Source organism: Zea mays, chromosome 2, assembly GCF_902167145.1.
Source record: "Zea mays cultivar B73 chromosome 2, Zm-B73-REFERENCE-NAM-5.0, whole genome shotgun sequence".
Classification (NCBI taxonomy): domain Eukaryota; kingdom Viridiplantae; phylum Streptophyta; class Magnoliopsida; order Poales; family Poaceae; genus Zea; species Zea mays.
The window spans coordinates 18,780,486-18,796,426 of NC_050097.1; positions in this window are offsets into that span (position 1 = coordinate 18,780,486).

The window sequence follows — 15,941 nt, forward strand, 5'->3', positions numbered from 1 at the left end:
TCCAGCAACCGCTTTAAGGTCTGTTTCAATCTCACGGGATAAACTTTAGCTTCTTGCTAAACTTTAGTCATATAAATTGAAGTGATAAAGTTTAGCTCTTTGGGTGTTTGGACTGTTAGAGTTATAAGCATTTTTCGTATTATTTTAATTCCATAAATTAACATTACGATGATAACATATAACAAATAATTAACCATAGAATCGTGATCTCAAATTGATCCATACCAATATGGATCAAGAGAACATAGAGCATATGAATCATATAAATATAATAAGTATGTAAATATGGTTCATGAATTATTATGGGACAACTAAAAATAAGTAGATAACAATATAAACAGCATGACTGTAAAACTAAACAAACAGATATAACATATTATAAAATGACAGAACAGATGAGATAAATACATGACTACATATAAAACAGCAGAGATGAATATATGAAACATGTAATCTGCAGAACGCAAAACAGTAAGGAAATAAACTGATCATACCCTTCCATACGCTCTTATGATCCAGATCCTTGTCCAGCTTCCCTTGTCATGTTGCCAGGAAGAAGACGTTCTGGGCAGTCGCGTAGATGCTTCCCGAAAACCTAATTGCCGATCCCCCGTGCAAGGTCTCGAACGGCAAGGGCTCCGGAGGCACCTGCCCTCTCGCTTCTCTATGCACGCAGAGTCACGAGATGGGAACACTCTCACTTGCGACTAGGTTGTGACTTTGAAATGGTTCCGTTCTCGTGTACCAAGTGCCAGGGGTTCTCCTCTATTTAACCTCTCGCAGAGGGAAGCTGAAGGAGAAGGGTCACATGCTGCACGCCAAGGGACAGGCAGCTGAAAGACAAGAGTCTCGCATGCAGCTGATGAAGAGACAGGCAACTGAAAGTTTTACGCGGATAGTGAGTGCTAAAAATTAACACAACCACGCCTGCCTGCCTGCCTGCCTTGCCTCGCCACGGCTCGAGCCCGGCCGGGCCGGCGGCGGCGCGCGCGCGCGTGTGGCACGCCCTTGTCCGTTTCTTGACTTCTCAAGTTAGGTGGAATAATTCCCACCATATAAGTCAAGACAAAAGACCCTTGGACTTCCAATATGGTACTATTGGTATTCTCCACCACTACACACCATAGAGTTTATTCAATAAATGGGACAGGCCCATAAAAGATCCAACAATCCCCACCAAACTCTAGGGTTTGTAACGATGAAGTATTAGAATCACAATCCTTTGATATACCAGTGTTTTGATGGAGACCGTTAAGTTGAACATCCATCTAGAATAAGAGTTTCACCCATTCACAACTGAACAATGGACTAAGCCTTAAATTGATAGTTTTGTGCGAAGTGAGATTCACTCAAATCCTTTGCTGATACTAGGCTGCAAAAGGGTATTCCCGCTATTTAGAAGCATATAAGTCACACTTCAGTGCCTTTCATGAGTATTTAGAGATTACCCAAGTCCCATAGACTGTGACCAGCAGCCTGACTCATATAGGTGTATTCCTCAAAAGATGTTCTGTAGGACAACATCTCACCTTTATAGGACTCTTGGAATACATTAAGGTAAAAACCATCCTGCCTTACAGATAGGAAAGATGTGCATCAGAAATGAGTTAAAGAAGGGATCTTTCCTCACAACCTACTCCTAGCTTGTTTCTCCACTCTACTTCACGGGATCTTCGATCACATAGAGCAGGTTACCACTACAGTAGATTTCACATGGGTCTCATACCCATTTCTCTCGATGCACTTTCTATCACATTGCGTGACAGACCCTTAGTGAATTGATCTGCCAGATTATTCGATGTGTGGACATAATCCACAGTTATAACTCCGGAGTTTTTCAGCTTTCTGACAGGTTTCAATCTCCTCTTAACATGCCTTGTAGACTTCATGTTATTCCTAGAACTGTTAACCTTTGTAATCACAGTTTGGTTGTCACAGTTCATGGAAATAGCTGGTATCGGTTTTTCAACTACCGGTAAATCCAATAGGAAATCACGTAGCCACTCGGCCTCAGCCCCAGCAGTGTCTAATGCTGCGAGTTCTGCTTCCATTGTAGACTTCGTTAAGATAGTCTGCTTGCAAGACTTCCAGGAAACAGCGCCACCTCCAAACAGAAACACATATCCGCTTGTGGCATAAAGCTCATCAGCATTAGAAATCCAGTTGGCATCACAATAGCCTTCCAACACTTTTGGGTTTCCGGTATAATGAATATTGTATGTCATAGTACCTTTCAAATACCGCAACACTCTCTCAAGAGCACGCCAATGATCATCTCCTGGTTTCGACACAAACCGACTTAGCTTACTCACAGCATAAGAGATGTCTGGCCTTGTTGCACTTGCAAGGTACATGAGCGAGCCAATGATCTGGGAGTATGTCAATTGATCCCTTGCTATTCTCCGATTCTTTCTCAATAGCACACTAGGGTCATATGGTGTTGGAGCAGGATCACAGTCACTAAAACCAAAGCGACTCAATACCTTTTCCACATAATGGGATTGTAACAAAGTTACCCCACCATCAGCTTCTCTAACAAGCTTGATGTTTAGAATGACATCAGCTTCTCCCAAATCTTTCATTTCCAAATTGCTCGATAGAAGATTTTTAACTTCCTCAATCACATTGAGATTTGATCCAAAGATCAAGATGTCATCAACATAAAGGCATAGCATAACAGACTCACCCCCACCATACTGATAATACACACATGTGTCAGATTCATTTACAACAAAACCAGCAGCTATAAGAGTATTATCAAACTTTTCATGTCATTGCTTAGGTGCTTGTTTTAGGCCATACAATGATTTTATCAACCTACACACCTTGTTCTCTTGACCATCCGCGATGAACCCTTCTGGTTGATCCATATAGATCTCCTCATCCAACTCTCCATTAAGGAAAGTTGTCTTAACATCCATCTGATGTATGATAAGACCATAAGAGGCTGCCACGGCTATTAATGTGTGGATTGTAGTCAATCGAGCCACTGGTGAGTAGGTATCAAAGAAATCTTCACCCTTCTTTTGGGTATATCCTTTGGCCACAAGCCTTGCCTTGTACCTCTCGATTGTACCATCAGGCCTAAGCTTTTTCTTGAAGATCCATTTGCAGCCTATAGGTTGACAACCATAAGGACGGTCAACGACCTCCCAAGTTCCATTAGACATAATACATTCCATCTCACTCCTTACTGTTTCCTTCCATAAGTCAGCATCAGGAGAGGAATATGCCTCACTAATGGTAGTTGGTGTGTCTTCCACAAGGTACACTATAAAGTCATTACCAAAGGATTTTGCAACCCTCTGTCTCTTGCTCTTTCAAGTGACTATAGTGTCATCCTTCTCAGGGATGTGCACGTGAGAATCCTCAGCATGATCTATAGGAATCGACAGTTCGTGCTCATGGGGAATTATAGTCTCATGACTTGTATCACTAGGTGTATTCTTCATGGGAAACTCATTCTCAAAAAATGTTGTGTCTCTTGATTCCATGATAGTATCAACATACATATCAGGCACATCAGATTTTATAATTAAGAACCTATACCCAGTGTTGTGAAAAGAGTACCCAAGGAATTTACAGTCAACAGTTTTAGGCCCAAGTTTACGCTTTTTGTTGATTGGCACATTCACTTTAGCCAAGCAACCCCAAGTGCGTAAATATGAGAGATTTAATCTTCTCTTTTCACATTCCTCAAATGGTGTGATATCTTTGTTCTTTGTTGGAACTCTATTCAGGACATGACATGCCGTCAAAATCGCCTCACCCCACCATGCCTTGGATAATCCCGTTGTACTCAACATGGCATTCACCAAATCTGTTAGAGTGCAGTTTTTCCTTTCAGCAATCCCATTGGATTGTGGTGAGAATGGCGGTGTCCTCTCATGAATAATACCATGTTCCACGCAGAACTCATCGAACACATTAGAGAAATATTCTCCACCTCGATCGGACCTTAAACGTTTTATTTTCCTCTCAAGTTGGTTCTCAAATTCAGCTTTATAGGCCTTAAAATAATTGAACACTTCATCTTTTGTTTTTAAGAGATACACATAACAGAATCTAGTGGAGTCATCTATAAAAGTGAGAAAGTATCTTTTACCACCTTTGGTCAAAATTCCATTCATTTCACACAGATCAGAATGAACAAGTTCTAGAGGTGTCAAACTCCTCGCCTTAGCAGCCTTGTGAGGCTTGCGGGGTTGTTTTGATTCAACACACACATGGCACTTAGACTTTTTGACCAAGTTAAATTTAGGAATTAAATTTATATTTGCTAACCGCATAAGACAGCCAAAGCTTACATGACAAAAAACGTGAATGCCATAAATCTGACTCATCAGAAAAATCAATAGAACTCACCATTTTATTACACACATCATGCAGTGATAAGTGGAACAAGCCTCCGCAGTCATATCATTTACCAACAAAAATACCATGTTTCGACACAACACATTTATTAGACTCAAGAACAACTTTGTATCCATCTCGACATAGCATCGAAGCACTAACGAGATTCTTCTTGATAGAGGGCACATGCTGCACGCTCTTCAATGGCACCGTCTTTCCCGAAGTAAACTTCAGAATGACCGTACCAACACCAAGAACATGAGCACGCGACCCATTTCCCATTAACAAGGCGCCAGACCTCCTGACCTGGTAGGAAGTGAACATAGAGGCATCAGCACACACATGAATGTTTGCACCACTGTCCATCCACCACTCAGGTGAATTACAGACTGAAAGAACAAATGGTAAAGAATTACTATACCCAGATGTTCCATCTTCAGTTTCAGTGGTTACAACATTAGCTGATTTCTTGTCTTGAGTGAACTTGCGATCAGGGCACTCTCTTGCCCAATGTTGATCACTGCCACAGACAAAGCATCCTCCCTTTCCCTTGTTATTGTTGTTCTTCTTTTTAAACTGTGCTGTTTGAACAGGTTTATTTGCGTTCTCTGGTTTGTTCTGGTTTTTCTTCTTGTTAAACTTGCGGAAGTTTTTCTTCTGCACCACATTAGCAGTAGAGGTCTCAACACCTTTTCCACTGTCCTTTGTTCTAGCCCTTTCCTCGACATCAAGAGTACCAATGAGCTCTTCCACATTGAACCCTTGTCTCTTATGTTTGAGAGAGGTAGCAAAGTCCTTCCAAGAAGGTGGCGACTTGGCGATTATACCGCCAGCCACAAACTTGTCAGGCAAAGGACAAGGAAAGAGTTCAAGTTCCTTAGCTAGTGCCTGAAATTCATGAGCCTGTTCCACTACAGATCGGTTCTCAACCATCTTGTAGTCATACAGCTGCTCCATGAGATACAGCTCGCTACCAGCGTTAGTTACTCCAAACTTTCCAACAAGTGCATCCCACAACTCTTTCCCTGTAGGAAGGACGATATAGCTTTTCTGGAATTTAGTATCCAGTGCGCTAATTACTGCTCCTCGAAAGAGGTTGTCTTCAGCCTTAAACTTAGCCTCATTCTCAGGAGGTAAGTTGACAGGCTTGCCCTCAGCGGCATGAAAACAAGACATTGCAGTAAGCCACAATTCCATCTTAGCTTTCCATATCAAGAAGTTTTTACCATCAAAAGGATCAGGCTTTAGCACAACAGCAAAACCTCTGGCAGAAAAATGGCTAACATTAGGTTTTTTGGAATGTTAGAATTATAGACATTTTCTGTATTATTTTAATTCCATAAATTAACATTATGATGATGACATATAACAAATAATTAACCATAGAAATCGTGATCTCAAATTGATCCATACCAATATGGATCAAGAGAACATAGAGCATATGAATCATATAAATATAATAAGTATGTAAACATGGTTCATGAATTATTACGGGACAACTAAAAATAAGTAGATAGCAATATAAACAGCATGACTGTAAAACTAAAACAAACAGATATAACATATTATAAAAAATGACAGAACAAATGAGATAAATACATGACTACATATGAAACAGCAAATGTGAATATATGAAACATATGTAATATGAAGAACGCAAAACTGATCATACCCTCCCATACGCTCTGATGATCCAGATCCTTGTCCAGCTTCCCTTGTCATGTCGCCAGGAAGAAGACGTTTTGGGCAGTCGCGTAGACGCTCCCCAAAAACCTAATTATCGATCCCCCGTGCAAGGTCTCGAACGGCAAGGGCTCCGGAGGCACCTGCCCTCTCGCTTCTCTGTGCGCGCAGAGTCACGAGATGGGAACACTCTCACTTGCGGCTGGGTTATGACTCTGAAATGGTTCTGTTCTCGTGTAGTTGTGACTCTGAAATGGTTCTGTTCTCGTGTACCAAGTGTCAGGGGTTCTCCTCTATTTAACCTCTCGCAGAGGAAAGCTAAAGGAGAAGGATCGCATGCTGCACGCCAAGGGACAGGCAACTGAAGGACAAGTGTCTCGCATGCAGCTGACGAAGAGACAGGCAACTGAAAGGTTTACGCGGATAGTGAGTGCTAAAAATTAACACAACCACGCCCGCTCGCCATGCCCGCTCGCCTGCCTGCCTCGCCACGCCACGGCCCGAGCCCGGCCCGGCCGGCAGCGGCGCGCGCGCGTGCGTGTGGCACGCCCTTGTCCGTTTCTTGACTTCTCAAGTTAGGTGGAATAATTCCCACCATATAAGTCAAGACAAAAGACCCTTGGACTTCCAATATGGTACTATTGGTATTCTCCACCACTACACACCATAGAGTTTATTCAATAAATGGGCCAGGCCCATAAAAGATCCAACATGGACTACTCTAATAAAGTTTAGTACATTGGAATAAAAAGACATTCATGCCCCTAATGCGGAGAGAGAGAATGGGGTTGGAGGGTATGGGTGGAAAATGGGTTTTCTGGCCCACGTTTAGCTCCTTTTAGCACCCCTTGAATAGCTTATGAGATAATATGTGCTAAATTTTATCACCCCACCATTAGCTCTCTTGTTTAGATCACCAAATGGCTAAAAGTAGCTAAAAAGCCGCTAAAGTTTATCTCGTGAGTTTGAAGTAGGACCTTATTTGTAGAATATATAGAAAGTGCATAATAACCTTCCCAACAACCTTCCCAAGATGTGTCTCAGCGACTATTTGAAAGGCCAATCATGCTTGCTTCATCTCATATGAAAGTGCATAATATATTTTGGTAGTGACTGCTTTTCCTTGCAGCCACCTTGTGCTAGTATCAGTAGCATAGGCCATGATGTAGCAACCACCTCCAGTGCTGCAACACCAAGTGCTCCAACAACAAGTGCATTGGATGTAGCCCCAACAAGTGTGTCAGCCTTCTCAACTGTCTCAGACCCAGGGGAAGGCCCAAAATTTGCACTAAAAAGGAAACTTACTCCAAATAAAAGGAAGCAAGTGGAGAATTGAAACTGTGTGTCAAACTGAAATTGTGTGAAATAAAAGCTTTTGTTTTTATCAAGCTATGTCATACGGGTGGCCGAGTTCCGTGTCAAACTCATCTATGTATGAAGTTTGTATTAGTGGATGTTTAATTCCTTGTCACGCATCACTTCCTGGAGATCTGACAACTCCTTCAATGTCAGAACGGAGTCCAACTTTTGGAAACCATAAGCCATAATCTTTAAGACCATGGACTGACGACCTACATCTCCATACTACATCCATACTACACCCTCTTCGGAAAATGCACATTCAACCGCTCATCGAACACCCTCTTCGGAAAATGCACATTCAACCGCTCATCGAACGAATTGCATAAAGACTTCATGGTTGGAAGGGAAAGTGGCTAAATAGAGCTGGTCGTCTCACTCTTGTCTCTTTGGTCCTCTCATCTATGCCAACATATCATTTGACGGTGTTCCCACTCGTAGTCTGGGCACGCAAGCGAATCGACAAAATCAGAATATATTTCCTTTGGAAGGGGGGAATAAAATGTTAATGGGTCATTGCCTAGTAAATTGGAAAATGGTCACAAGGTCAAAAGACCTAGCCGGGCTAGGGATTCTGGACCTTGAAAATTTTGGCAGAGCTTTACGCCTTCGCTGATTGTGGTAGGAATGGGTGGATGATACCAAACCTTGGGTTAGCATGGGCACCTCGATAGACAACATTGATCGGGCACTTTTTAATGCATCAACAAAAATTACCATTGGAGATGGTCAAAAATGTTGGTTCTAGCATGACACATGGCTTCATGGAGAAGCACCACGTCACTTAGCACATAGTCTCTTTGCGTTGTCCAGGAGGAAAAAATGGATCGATCTATAAGGAGCTCCGTGATAACCACTGGATCAATGCCCTGTGTGGTCGAATCACCACTATGGCTCAGTTACAGGAGCTTGTCTCCCTTTGGATCAGAACCTAGGATATTCATCTTATGTCGGGCATGAGGGACTCCATTCTCTGGAGATGGACGACAGATGGAGCTTATTGAAAGTCGCCTAGAGGGGGGGTGGATAGGCGAAAACTGAAATTTACAACTTTAAACACAACTACAAACCAGTGTTAGCGTTAGAAATAAAACCGAGTCCGAAAGAGAGGGGAAAACAAATCAACCAAAGAAATATAGCGGATGACACGGTGATTTGCTTTACCGAGGTTTGGTTCCAAAGAACCTAATCCCCGTTGAGGTGGTCACAAAGACCGGGTCTCTTTCAACCCTTTCCCTCTCTCAAACGATCACTTAGACCGAGTGAGCTTTCTCCTTAATCAAACGGCTCACTTAGACCCCTCACAAGGACCACCACAACTTGGTGTCTCTTGCTTTGAGGAGGCTGTCTGTCGATGGGCACACCGGACACTGTCCGGTGCGTGTAGCATCCCAAAAATTCAAATCCTGAAATTTTCTCAAACTCGCTCTAAATTCAAAATGAATTTCAAATTTCATTTCAAAATGTTTGTTTGCGAGTTGATATCAACAAATAAAATATAGTGGTCTATATTCTCTCCAAAATCCTCCTCAAATATCCTACAAATATTTCCCAAGTGATCCCCCTCAAATTGTTTCCAGAAATACTGCGCAGATATTTCCCTAGTGATCCCCTTCAAGTTCTTTCCAGAAATACTGCCCAAATATTCCACTGATATATCTCCAGATATTTTCCTCTTGAGAAATACCTTCAGAAACATTTTTCAAGTCCCTACAAATATTTTCTTCATAACTTTTCTCATGCTCATATGTATACGTATGCCTCCGGTGTCATACGTTGAGCTCTACAAGCTAATTACACTCATATAAGACAAATCCATGCTAATCTCCCACTAATCCTCTCATCCCTCCCCCTAATCCCCCCACCATGGCTATAAATAGAGGGGCAAGGGCCTCCTCTCATCCCACCCCAAGCCATTTCATGGCAACTCTCTCACTCCCCCCCCACACGCCCACTCCACTTCCCACACAAGCACACACTAGCATAAGGATCGTTCGGTCGTTCTTCGATCGTTCGTCCACCTGTTCTTAGTTTGTTCGTTCGTTCGTCCGATCGTTCGATCGTTCGTCCGATCGTTCAAGGTTCGTTCGTCCAAATAATCTTTTTCCTGCCGTCATGCTGCCGAAATTTCGATCGTTCGTTCGATCATTCGATCATTCATCGTTCGTTCATAGTTTCTATTCATCGTTTATCGTTCGTTCATAGTCCCTATTAATCGTTCGTCCAGATAATATTTGTCCTGCCGTTATGATGCCGAAATTCCGATCGTTCGTTCGTCCGATCATTCGATCGTTCGTCCGTTCGTTCATAGTTCCTATTCATCGCCCCAAATTTCAACCACTCATCCATCATGTTGTCCAGTCCACCTAAGACCAGCCAGACCCATATTCCAGTTATACGAACTCTAGTGACTGTGATTTTCTTTCCAGTAGGGAACTTCCCATCTGGTCACCCATCTCAGGTTTCTCCAAGTTGAGCACGCTTAACTTTGAGATTCCTTCGAACCAGGCTCCCAAACTCCGATTCCAATAATTCTTGTTTCTAAATTCTTATCAAACTATTCCCTATCCAATCATGTCATCCCTTAAGCATGGTTCATGTCCCAGAAAACTCCCAAAATACTCTTGTCCCATATTCTGCCTATAACTCTCCTGTTCATACTAATTCAGACGATTCATTCGTCACTATTCTCACTAACAGTGAACTTCACTGTGCTACACCACATACACCCAGCTATAAATACACCCAGCTACCCTCTCCCTCTCCACACACACTCAACACTCTTAGCCAAGGCAAACACCCCACCCACTCAGTTACTCCGCTCTGCCGGCTACACGCATAGTGTTGCTTCGCCTCCAGTTCACCCCCTGGTAAGCACCTTCGCTCCACCACTAGTAGTATCTCAACACCACATGACACAGATTCTACTCAAGACTCTACCCATCCATATATCGTTATTCTGACCACTATACTAAATATTTGTCGGTATACTTGCTGGTTTGTATGTTTGCTTGTTCATGTTGCATAGTTATCGAAGCGTTCGTGCCGTCTCGTGGAGGCCAGATCTGCAAGTCTACGCCAGACAGTGGAGCTAGAAGCCAGTTCCGTGAGCTCCCCTTCCCCCTTCGCCGGATAAGCACAACAAGCTCACTGGATCCCTTTGATGCATAAATTACCTATGATTTTTCAACCACAACCCTCAGCCTGTTATTTTATGCATGATATGATTTTGAGACAAGTTATTATGGCCACCCAGCCGCTTGCCGCAATCAATCATTTATATATATTTACAAATGATTTGAGAAAAGGTGTGAGTTTTCAAAAGAAAATGCTTTTCAAAATATGTATGATGAAGGGTTTTCACCCTTATCACCTTTGAGTAGGGATGATCAGGGACTCCCTGGTTTAGGGGGGGGCTAAGGTGATGGCTCAGCTGGTTTAGGTGTGAGCAGAAGGATTGTCCCCTCATATAAGGACTGGTTTGTCATCCTTCACTACATGTACTCATGATAAGTACAACCACTCGAGACTGTATGGGCAGTCACTCAATCTGAACTCATTTGGTCCAAACCCTAGGGTTATGAAGGCTGGGGAGCACCGGGAGGATAAGGAGGGGAATGTTTTGTCCGGGTTGGACATGGCGGTGGCCTGACTCCTTCCGGTATAACCGTTAAGGTAAGAACATGCGAGGAAAGAAAGAGATTCAGCATTCGGGTCTCACGACGGTGAGATCGCAGAAACCGGACTAGTGGGTAAAGTGTACCCCTCTGCACAGAGTTCAAACCTATTCGAATAGTCTGTGTCCACAGGAATGGACGAGTCTGGTGTGGTATGGCAATTAGTGTTTTGTTTTTTAAAAAAAGAGGTGCATTCGAGAAAAGTGGTTTTTAAAAGGTCCGGCGGTTGAGCCGTGAGCTATGGTGGACGCGAAGTCTAGTAGCTGTTTTTGAAAATGAAAACCAGTGGGAAACTGCTGAGATATCTGGATGGTTTAGTCCAAGGGATTTTGTTCTATTTTGAAAAACTTCCTGCTTTTTCAGGAGAGGATGCACTTTGAAAAATATAAAATATTTTACAAAATAACACTGCATAAAATACTGATGTTTCTGCAAAATATCCTGAGCTCCACATATTCCATGCATTATATCTGATTTCCCCATTCCGCGGGTGAAGGTGGGCTGCTGAGTACGTTTGTACTCACCCTTGCTTATTTGTTGTTTTCAGAAAAAGGAGATCGGGTAAGAGTTACGACTGTTCCCAACCTTGCCTGTGGCTGTTGGACCGCTGATTTGCTTCACTGCGTATATCGGGCTGCTTCAGCCCCACTCTGATGATATGTCCCGAGTTGTGGACCAACTCTTAAAGTTGGTCGCCACCTTCATAGGTTTATCTCGTTTAAGCAGATCTGGAATCATCTGATGTATAAATGTGTTTACTAGCCTCCTGGGACTAGTAATTGTATCACATTTGAGTCCCAGAGGATCTGGGACACTTTAGGTGGTATCAGAGCTGTTAGGTTGGTCGCAGGACGTAACCCTTAGCCCGATCCAAAAGTTTTTGAGTCAAAACTATTTTCTTAAAAAAATTCTTGTTCTCATCCCTTCATTTCAAAAATGCTTTCCGCCTTTCTTCTCTCAGAAGTCAGATGGAGGTTCGTTGCCAAACCAGCTTTTGCCAGAACGAAGATGGTTTCCCCAAGTTGCTGAGAGCATGCACAATTCGCCTCGGAATTAGAAGCCAGCCAGAGTATGATGGTCGTGAATTCGTCGAGCATGGCACATAGAAGTGTGTCGTGACTGTATACATTGGATCCAGTCCGCACCATGTGGAATGGATTGTCACTGCTGCTGGGCACAGATTCAGAGACACTTGCCAAGTCGTCGCCCACAAGGCATTGAGGGCCCTGTGTCAGATCTATGAAGAAGAAGTGGCCGACACCCCGCTCAGATTCTTTCCACCCTTTTAGAGAAACCATCCAGTTTGAATGGCCAGGATGCGTGCATTGGAAGAGCAGCAGCTGCTTGAGGATGACCCCATAGTCGTGTACCTCACTGCATACCTGCTCACCCTGGATGCACAATATGATTTCTTGGCTCGGCACCACCGTGAGATGATTGCCCGAGCAGAAGATGCAGAGAAGCTCAACCGTCAACTCCATGTGGATCTCACCACAGCTCAAGCCCGTACAACTGCCTTGGAAAGTCGTGAAGTCATTGCTGTTCAAGCCCTGAAGCAAGCCAAGGATGAGCACGTCCAGAAGTTGATGGAGGCCTACTTGGTAACCCGTAACCAACATAGAGCCCTGCGGATCCAAGAGCCCGCTTCATCCAACCCAGTTCAACCTAAGAGAGCTAAAGATCCTCAGATTCTTGAAGGTCACCCGGTCTCTATCAGAGGAGAAAAGAAGACTTGGGAACTACCAAAAGGAGCCATAGTCTTGGAAGGAATTCTAGTCTTCCCTCAGGCTACGAATAAGCAAGAGCACCCCGAGTCCTCCCAAGATCCCCCGCCAGAGTTGTTTGAGCCCCTCACCATGAAGAAGATTCCAACACCATCCCGTGAGATCAAGGAAGAAGCTGCAAGCACCCCACCAGCACCGTCGCCCTCTAAGGAACTACAAGAGCCAGTTCCGTTTGAAGAAGAGTTTGACCTGGTCTTGCCATCTCAGTCGCCGCCAGAAGAAGTCATCAACATCAGCTCCCTCTTGACCCATCCAGGAGATGTCTCATATTGAAGTTGTGTGTCAGGCTCGCTAGAAGAGAAGCTACCAGATCTGAGTTAGTTATGCCCAGTCCTCTGCATGCATTGGGTAGTGAAGTTTTTCTTCACTTTGGCCAGAGCCCTACATGTATGAGAGGTAGTCGTGTAGACTCGTGTTTTGCAAAACTCAAATTGTGTGCCCCCCTAGAGCATTTCAAAATGAATTTCGCTTGATGTTTTCTCCCCTTTTGAGTGCATATGTGATGCTTTAACGTTAGTGCTCATAAGTCCCGGTTAGCATAGTTCTCAATTCAGGAGCCGAGCAATAGTAGTTATGCTTAGCCCCCGAATCTGAGTAGTCTGTGCTTTGGATAAACTCTATTCTTCCCTTATTCAAAGCATTTGATTTGTTTGTGCTTATCATTGCTGAACTTGTGTGTTTTCTTTCTTTTTAAGAAAGGTTTTCTCTAAAAACATAGATCACAAATTAGAGCTAATTCTCACCTTATGCTTCCATTCTCATCTTAACCCATCTCAAGAGAAAAGCACCTTACCCAAGAAGAAACCGGAAAGCTCACCCATGAAGCCTGGAATAAGCTACAGAAGAAACCAGTCTAGTCGCTCAGTCAAAAGGACCGACCGTGAGAATCAAAGCACTGCCCTTGAGTCAAAGTAAACAGGAAAAGAGGACAGAAGGAGTTATTACCATACAAAGAGGCAAAGATTCTTGGAACTAGAGACCACAAACATCAGGGTCATTGACCCCACCACTCACTCGTGCCCCCACACGCGTGCCCCACCTCCAACCACCACCACATGCCCCCTTTTGCAGTGCACCCACCACCATTACCGCCAGCAACACCATCCCTCCCTCCATCACACCCACTGTCATGTAGCACCTACTCCATCACCGCCACTCCGCACCCGAGCACCACCTCGCATACTGCTCGCCTATAAAACTTCTGCACCAACTCCCTCAACTACCATCTCGCTCAAAGCAAAACACTCCCGATAAAATCCCCTCTGCCAAATCGCAAGCAACTCCTTTTTCCACTCCCTCGCCCCTAAGATCACAATGCTTGGTGATTCTTGGGTTGAAGACTGTTGTACATGGTTCATAGTCTTCGGTTTCCTCATATGTATGATGGTAATACCCTTCGATAGAATCCTCCAGTGGGAAGAGCAAAGAGAAAGAAATGGACAGTGAAAAGTGAGAAGAGAAAAGAAAATAGTGAAGAGAAGATAAGAAGAAGGTTCTCCCAGAATCAACCCTGTGTCAGTCATCTCTCTGCAGCCTGTTCAAGCAGCAATAGCAGAAGAAGGCCCTGTAACACCCTTGTTATGAGGTACTTCAAGGAGTCCAAATCCCCAAGATTCAAGAGTTCTACCCTCATTCTTTTAAGTGGGGTAGTGTTCCAGTAAGGTTCCTGCTATGGAGAAAAAGAAGAAGGCCTGTAGCAAGCTTGTGGAGGACCAGATCATTCAAGCATATAAGTTTCTGGATGAGAAGTGGTCACCCAAGTTTTGTTGATGAAGCACCAGAAGAATAATCAAGGAAGGAATCCATGTGGGAATTCGCAAGAGAAAAGTTTGTGTGTTGGCATCGATGCTTCCTCAATAAGCTAGCTGTCAAGCGAAAGCCAGAAGCCTGAAGATGATCTTTGAGTAGCCAGAATCAGCGTTTGCAATCAGCAACCGGATGCTCCTGAAAGGCAAGATTTTGTTGAAGTTCCATCTCCTCGAAGAGTCTGCAAAGTGAAGATATGTAGCTCAAGTAAAGCTATACCCATAAGCCTTCTAAGCCGAATCTCGAGGACGAGATTCATTTTAAGTGGGGTAGATTTGTAGCATCCCAAAAATTCAAATCCTGAAATTTTCTCAAACTCGCTCTAAATTCAAAATGAATTTCAAAATTCATTTCAAAATGTTTGTTTGCGAGTTGATATCAGCAAATAAAATATAGTGGTCTATATTCTCTCCAAAATCCTCCTCAAATATCCTACAAATATTTCCCAGTGATCCCCCTCAAATTGTTTCTAGAAATACTGCCCAGATATTTCCCTAGTGATCCCCTTCAAGTTCTTTCCAGAAATACTGCCCAAATATTCCACTGATATATCTCTAGATATTTTCCTCTTGAGAAATACCTTCAGAAACATTTTTCAAGTCCCTACAAATATTTTCTTCATAACTTTTCTCATGCTCATACGTATACGTATGCCTCCGGTGTCATACGTTGAGCTCTACAAGCTAATTACACTCATATAAGACAAATCCATGCTAACTCCCACTAATCCTCTCATCCTCCCACTAATCCTCTCATCCCTCCCCCTAATCCCCTCACCATGGCTATAAATAGAGGGGCAAGGGCCTCCTCTCATCCCACCCCAAGCCATTTCATGGCAACTCTCTCACTCCCCCCACACGCCCACTCCACTTCCCACACAAGCACACACTAGCACAAGGATCGTTCGATCGTTCTTCGATCGTTCGTCCACCTGTTCTTAGTTTGTTCGTTCGTTCGTCCGATCGTTCGATCTTTCGTCCGATCGTTCATGGTTCGTTCGTCCGATCGTTTGACCGTTCGTCCGTTCGTTCGTCCAAATAATCTTTTTCCTGCCGTTATGCTACCGAAATTTTGATCGTTCGTTCGATCATTCGATCGTTCATAGTTCCTATTCATCGTTTATCGTTCGTTCATAGTCCCTATTCATCGTTCGTCCAGATAATCTTTGTCCTGCCGTTATGCTGCCGAAATTCTGATCGTTCGTTCGTCCGATCATTCGATCGTTTCACCATTACTATTTAGCGTTACTATTCACCATTGTTACTATTCATCGGTACTA